This window comes from Arachis duranensis, chromosome 4 (assembly GCF_000817695.3).
Source record: "Arachis duranensis cultivar V14167 chromosome 4, aradu.V14167.gnm2.J7QH, whole genome shotgun sequence".
In the NCBI taxonomy this organism is placed as follows: domain Eukaryota; kingdom Viridiplantae; phylum Streptophyta; class Magnoliopsida; order Fabales; family Fabaceae; genus Arachis; species Arachis duranensis.
Genome location: NC_029775.3, coordinates 98,596,397 through 98,604,110, shown reverse-complemented (window position 1 = coordinate 98,604,110; position 7,714 = coordinate 98,596,397). Strand labels below are relative to the sequence as shown.

Sequence of the window (7,714 nt, the reverse complement as noted above, 5' to 3'; positions counted from 1 at the left end):
TGACGTTTTTCTGGCGTTTAACTTCAGACAGCAGCATGTACTTGGCGTTCAACGCCAAGTTACGTCGTCAATTCCCGAATAAAGTATGGACTATTATATATTGCTGGAAAGCTCTGGATGTCTACTTTCCAACGCCGTTAAGAGCGCGCCAATTGGAGTTCTGTAGCTCCAGAAAATCCATTTCGAGTGCAGGGAGGTCAGATTCCAACAGCATCAACAATCCTTTTGTCAGCCTTTTTCAGAGTTTTGCTCAAATCCCTCAATTTCAGTCAGAAATTACCTGAAATCACAGAAAAACACACAAACTCATAGTAAAGTCCAGAAATGTGAATTTAACATAAAAACTAATGAAAACATCCCTAAAAGTAGCTTGAACTTACTAAAAACTGCCTAAAAACAATGCCAAAAAGCGTATAAATTATCCGCTCATCAGTGGTATAAGCTAGAATTATTGGCGGCCATTCCTAAGATCCGGAAAGTCTAAACCTTGTCTGTGGTATTCCGAGTAGGATCTAAGATGGGATGACTGTGACGAGCTTCAAACTCGCGAGTGTTGGGCGTAGTGACAGACGCAAAAGGATCAATGGATCCTATTCCGACATGATCGAGAACCGACAGATGATTAGCCGTGCGGTGACAACGCATTTGGACCATTTTCACTGAGAGGACGGGAGGTAGCCATTGACGCCGGTGAAACCCGAACATACAGCTTGCCATGGAAAGGAGTAAGAATGATTGGATGAAAGCAGTAGGAAAGCAAAGATTCAGAAGGAATACAGCATCTTCATGCGCTTATCTGAAATTCCCACAAATGAATTACATAAGTATCTCTATCTCTATTTTATGCTTTATTTATCTTTATATTCGAAAACCATTATAACTATTAGAATCTGCCTGACTGAGATTTACAAGATGACCATAACTTGCTTCATACCAACAATCTCCGTGGGATCGACCCTTACTCACGTAAGATTTATTACTTGGATGACCCAGTGCAGTTGCTGGTTAGTTGTGCGAAGTTGTGACAAAGTGTGATTCATGTTTGAGAGCTCCAAATCTTTGGCGCCATTGTTGATGATCACAATCTTGTGCACCAAGTTTTTGGCGCCGTTGCCGGGGATTGTTCGAGTTTGGACAACTGACGGTTCATCTTGTTGCTCAGATTAGGTAATTTTCTTTTCAAAAAAGTTTTCAAAAATCTTTCAAAATTTTTATTTATTTATTTGTTTTCGTTTTTCCAAAATAATTTTCGAAAAATCCAAAAAATTTAATAAAATTAGAAAAACCAAAAATATTGTGTTTCTTGTTTGAGTCTAGTGTCAATTTTTAAGTTTGGTGTCAATTGCATGTTTTTAAAATTTATGCATTTTTTTCAAAAAATTCATGCATGGTGTTCTTCATGATCTTCAAGTTGTTCTTGGTAAGTCTTCTTGTTTGATCTTCGTATTTTCTTGTTTTGTGTCTTTTGTTGTTTTTCATATGTATTTTTGCATTCATAGTGTCTAAGCATGAAAAATTTCTAAGTTTGGTGTCCTGCATGTTTTTCTTTTCTTGAAAATTTTTCAAAAATAAGTCTTGATGTTTATCTTAATCTTCAAAGTGTTCTTGGTGTTCATATTGACATTCATAGTGTTCTTGCATGCATCATGTGTTTTAATCCAAAATTTTCATGTTTTGAGTCATTTTTGTGTTTTTCTCTCTTCATTAAAAATTCAAAAATCAAAAAAATATCTTTTCCTTATTTTACTCATAATTTTTGAAATCTTTGCGTTGACTTAGTCAAAAATTTTTAAAATGAGTTGTTTCTTGTTAGTCAAGTCAAGATTTCAATTTTAAAAATCCTATCTTTTCAAAATCTTTTTCAAAAATCAAATCTTTTTCATTTTTCTTATTATTTTTTCGAAAATTTTAAAAAGTCATTTCAAAATCTTTTTCTTAATTTCATTTCATAATTTTCGAAAACTTTACTAACAATTAATGTGATTGATTCAAAAATTTGAAGTTTGTTACTTTCTTGTTAAGAAAGGTTCAATCTTTAAATTCTAGAATCACATATTTTAGTTTCTTGTTAGTCAAGTAATCAATTTTAATTTAAAAAAATCAAATCTTTTTAATTTCTTTTTCAAATATTTTTCAAAATAAATTCCAATCATATCTTTTTCAAACTTTGATTTCAAAAATCTTTTCTAACTTCCTATCTTTTCAAAATTGATTTTCAAATCTTTTTCAACTAACTAATTGATTTTTTGTTTGTTTTACTATTTCTTATCTTTTTCAAAACCACCTAACTACTTTTCTCTCTCTAATTTTCAAAAACTCCTCACTCTTTTTTCAAATTCTTTTAATTAACTAATTGTTTCAAATTTTAATTTTAATTTTATTTCTTCTCTTAATTTTCGAAAATCACTAACTATTTTTCAAAAATAATTTTCGAAAACTCCTCTCTCTCACCTCCTTCTATTTATTTATTCATTTACTAACTATTCTCTTCATCTAAAAATTCGAACCCTCTCTTCTCATCTGTGTTCGAATTTTTTTCTTCTCCTTCTTCTATTCTTTTCTTCTTCTACTCACATAAAGGAATCTCTATACTGTGACATAGAGGATTTCTCTTCTTTTCTGTTCTCTTCTTTTTCATATGAGCAGGAGCAAGGACAAGGATATTCTTGTTGAAGCAGATCCTGAACCTGAAAGGACTCTGAAGAAGAAGCTAAGAGAAGTTAAAGCACAACAATTTAGAGAAAACCTTACAAAGAATCTCGAAAAAGAAGGAGACATGGCCAAACCCAATAATAATGCAAGGAGGATGCTTGGAGATTATACTACACCTACTTCCAACTTTTATGGAAGGAGCATCTCAATCCCTACCATTGGAGCAAACAATTTTGAGCTGAAACCTCAACTAGTTGCTCTAATGCAACAGAACTGCAAGTTTCATGGACTTCCATCAGAAGATCCCTATCAGTTTTTAACTGAATTCTTACAGATCTGTGATACTGTTAAGACTAATAGAGTAGATCCTGAAGTCTACAGGCTCATGCTTTTCCATTTTGTTGTAAGAGACAGAGCTAGAACATGGTTAGACTCACAACCTAAAGATAGCCTGGACTCTTGGGATAAGCTGGTCACGGCCTTCTTGGCCAAGTTCTTTCCTCCTCAAAAGCTGAGCAAGCTTAGAGTGGATATTTAGACCTTCAGGCAAAAAGATGGTGAATCCCTCTATGAAGCTTGGGAAAGATACAAGTAGTTGACCAAAAAAAGTGTCCTTCTGACATGCTTTCAGAGTGGACCATTTTGGATATATTCTATGATGGTCTATTTGAGTTCTCTAAGATGTCACTGAACCATTCTGCAGGTGGATCCATTCACCTAAAGAAAACACCTGCAGAAGCTCAAGAACTCATTGACATGGTTGCAAATAACCAATTCATATACACCTCTGAGAGGAATCCTGTGAGTAATGGGACGCCTCAGAAGAAGGGAGTTTTTGAAATTGATGCTCTGAATGCCATATTAGCTTAGAACAAAATGTTGACTCAGCAAGTCAACATGATTTCTCAGAGTCTGAATGGATTGCAAAATGCATCCAACAGTACTAAAGAGGCATCTCTTGAAGAAGAAGCCTATGATCCTGAGAACCCTGCAATGGCAGTGGTGAATTACATGGGTGAACTCTATAGAAACACCTATAATCCCTCATGGAGAAATCATCCAAATTTCTCATGGAAGGATCAACAAAAGCCTCAACAAGGCTCTAATAATGGTGGAAGAAACAGGTTTAGCAATAGCAAGCCTTTTCCATCATCTTCTCAGCAACAGACAGAGAATTCTGAGCAGAGCCCCTCTAGTTTAGCAAACATAGTTTCTAATCTATCTAAGGCCACTTTAAGTTTCATGAATGAAACAAGGTCCTCCATTAGAAACTTGGAGGCACAAATGGGTCAGCTGAGTAAGAAAATTACTGAAACTCCTCCTAGTACTCACCCAAGCAATACAGAAGAGAATCCAAAAAGAGAGTGCAAGGCTATTGATATAATCAAAATGGCCGAATCCAAAGAGGAAGGGGAGGACGTGAATCCCAATGAGGAAGACCTCATGGGACGTCCTCCAGACAGAATGGAGTTCTCTATTGAGGACCTAAAGGAATCTGAGGCTCATATAGAGACCATAGAGATTCCATTAAACTTCCTTCTGTCATTCACGAGCTCTGAGAACTATTCTTCCTCTGAAGAGGATGAAGATGTAACTGAAGAGCAAGTTGCTCAATATCTAGGAGCCATCATGAAGCTGAATGCCAAGTTGTTTGGTAATGAGACTTGGGAAGATGAACCTCCCTTGCTCATTAGTGAACTAAATACATGGGTTCAGCAAACTTTATCTCAAAAGAAACAAGATCCTGGTAAATTATTAATACCCTGTACCATAGGCACCATGACCTTTAAGAAGGCTCTGTGTGACCTGGGGTCAGGTATAAATCTTATGCCACTCTCTGTAATGGAGAAACTGGGGATCTTTGAGGTACAAACTGCAAGAATCTTATTAGAGATGGCAGACAAGTCAATAAAACAAGCTTATGGATTGGTAGAGGACGTGTTAGTGAAGGTTAAAGGCCTTTACATCCCTGCTGATTTCATAATCCTAGACACTGGGAAGGATGAGGAATGAATGCATCATCCTTGGAAGACCCTTCCTAGCCACAGCAGGAGCTGTGATTGATGTTGACAGAGGAGAGCTAGTCCTTTAATTGAATGGGGACTACCTTGTGTTTAAAGCTCAAGGATCTTCCTCTGCAACCATGGAGAGGAAACATGAAAAGCTTCTCTCAATACAGAGTCAAACAAAGCCCCCACAATCAAACTCTAAGTTTGGTGTTAGGAGGCCACAGCAAACTCTAACTTTGGTGTTGAACCCCCACATTCAAACTCTAAGTTTGGTGTTGGGAGGTCCCAACAATGCTCTGAACATCTGTGAAGCTCCATGAGAGCTCACTGTCAAGCTATTGACATTAAAGAAGCGCTTATTGGGAGGCAACCCAATTTTTATTTATCTTTCTATTGTTCTTTTATGTTTTATTAGGTTTATGATCATGTGGAATCACAAAACAATTACAAAAATAAAAAATAGCAGAAGAAAAAGCACACCCTGGAGGAAGAGCTGTCTGGTATTTAAACGCCAGAAACAAGCATCTGTCTAGCGTTTAACGCCAAAAACAAGCACCAAGCTGGCATTTAACGCCAGAAACAAGCATCAGGCTGGCGTTAAATGCTAGGATTGCATACAAAGGGCGTTTTACACGCCTAAAAGGTGCAGGAATGAGAAATCCTTGACACCTCAAGATCTGTGGACCCCACAGGATCACCTCAGGATCTGTGGATCCCACAGGATCCCCACCTGCCCCACTTCTCTCTTCTTCACACAATCCAATAACACTATACCCTTTACCAATCACCTCAATCTCTCTTCCCCATTACCCATTCACCAATCACATCCATCCACTCTTCCCCATAAATTCCACCTACCTTCAAATTCAAAATCTCTTTTCCACCCAAACCCACCCTAAATGACCGAACCCAAACCCTTCTCCCTCCACTATATAAACCCCTCCATCCTTCTTCATTCTCACACAACACAACCCTCTCTTACCCCCTTGGCTAAAACCCAAACCTCTCTCCCTCTCCTCCATATCTTCTTCTTCTTCTTCTTCTATTCTTTCTTCTTTTGCTCGAGGGTGAGAAACATTCTAAGTTTGGTGTGGTAAAAGCATAGCTTTTTTGTTTTTTCATAACTATTTATGGCACCTAAGGCCGGAAAAACCTCTAGAAAGAGGAAAGGAAAGACAAAAGCTTCCACCTCCAAGTCATGGGAGATGGAGAGATTCATCTCAAAGGTCCATCAAGACCACTTCTATGAAGTTGTGGCCAAGAAGAAGGTGATCCCTGATGTCCCTTTCATGCTCAAGAAAAATGAGTATCCGGAGATTCGACATGAGATCCAAAGAAGAGGTTGGGAAGTTCTTACCAATCCCATTCAACAAGTCAGAATCTTAATGGTTCAAGAGTTCTATGCAAATGCATAGATCACAAGGAACCATGATCAAAGCATGAACCCAAACCCAAAGAATTGGCTTACAATAGTTCGGGGGAAATGCTTAGATTTCAGTCCGGAGAACATAAGGTTGGCGTTTAACTTGCCTATGATGCAAGAAGACGCACGCCCCTACACTAGAAGGGTCAACTTTGATCAAAGGTTGGACCAAGTCCTCATGGACATATATGTGGAAGGAGCTCAATGGATAAGAGACTCAAAAGGCAAGCCGGTTCAATTGAGAAGACTGGACCTTAAGCCTGTGGCTAGAGGATGGTTGGAGTTCATCCAACGCTCCATCATCCCCACTAGCAACTGATCCGAAGTAACTGTGGATCGGGCCATCATGATCCATAGCATCATGATTGGAGAGGAAGTAGAAGTTCATGAAGTCATCCCTCTAGAACTCTACAAAGTAGCTGAAAATCCCTCCACCTTGGCAAGGCTAGCTTTTCCTCATCTCATTTGCCATCTATGCAACTTACCTGGAGTTGTCATAGAAGGAGACATCCTCATTGAAGAGGACAAGCCCATCACTTAGAAAATGATGAGCAAACAAGAGAGTCCATTCATGGATCTCAAGAGACGCATGAGGAAGCTTATCATCAAGATATCCCTGAGATGCCTCAAGGGATGCATTTTTCTCCAAACAACTATTGGGAACAACTCAACACTTCTCTAGAAGGATTGAGTCATGACATGAACTAATTAAGGGTGGAACACCAAGAACACTCCATCATTCTCAATGAGATTAGAGAAGACCAAAGAGCTATGAGGGAGGAGCAACAAAGGCAAGGAAGAGACATAGAGGAGCTCAAGGACACCATTGGTCCTTCAAGAAGAAGGCGCCACCATCACTAAGGTGGACTCATTCCTTAACTTCCTTGTTCTTATCTCTCTATTTTTCAGTTTTTGAGCTTCATGTTTATCTATGTTTGTGTCTTTATTACATGATCATTAGTGTCTAGTAACTATGTCTTAAGGCTATGAATAATTCCATGAATCCTTCACCTTTCTTAAATGAAAAATGTTTTTAATACAAAAGAACAAGAAGTACATGAGTTTCGAATTCATCCTTGAAATTAGTTTAATTATATTGATGTGGTGACAATACTTTTTATTTTCTAAATGAATGCTTAAACAGTGCATATTTTTTTTATCTTATTGTTTATGAATGTTAAAATTGTTGGCTCTTTGATGAGCGGATAATTTATACGCTTTTTGGCTTTGTTTTTTGGTAGTTTTTAGTATGATCTAACTACTTTTAGGGATGTTTTCATTAGTTTTTATGTTAAATTCACACTTCTGGGCTTTACTATGAATTTGTGTGTTTTTCTGTGATTTCAGGTATTTTCTGGCTGAAATTGAGGGACCTGAGCAAAACTCTGATAAGAAGGCTGACAAAGGACTGCTGATGCTGTTGGAATCTGACCTCCCTGAACTTGAAATGAATTTTCTAGAGCTACAGAACTCCAAATGGCGCGCTCTTAGTGGCGTTGGAAAGTAGACATCCAGAGCTTTCCAGAAATATATAATAGTCCATACTTTATTCGAGATTTAACGACGTAAATTGGCGCTCAACACCAATTCCATGCTGCATTCTGGAGTCAAACGCCAGAAACACGTCACG

At 37.8% G+C, this 7,714-nt stretch overlaps 1 non-coding gene across 1 annotated transcript; it reads right to left on the bottom strand.

Moving 5' to 3' along the window:
• Positions 1–3,169: 3,169 nt before the first annotated feature.
• Positions 3,170–3,275, bottom strand: LOC127747101 (small nucleolar RNA R71). The gene has a single exon (XR_008008904.1). It is a non-coding gene; the product is annotated as a small nucleolar RNA R71 (small nucleolar RNA).
• Between the last annotated feature and the right edge of the window lie 4,439 nt (positions 3,276–7,714).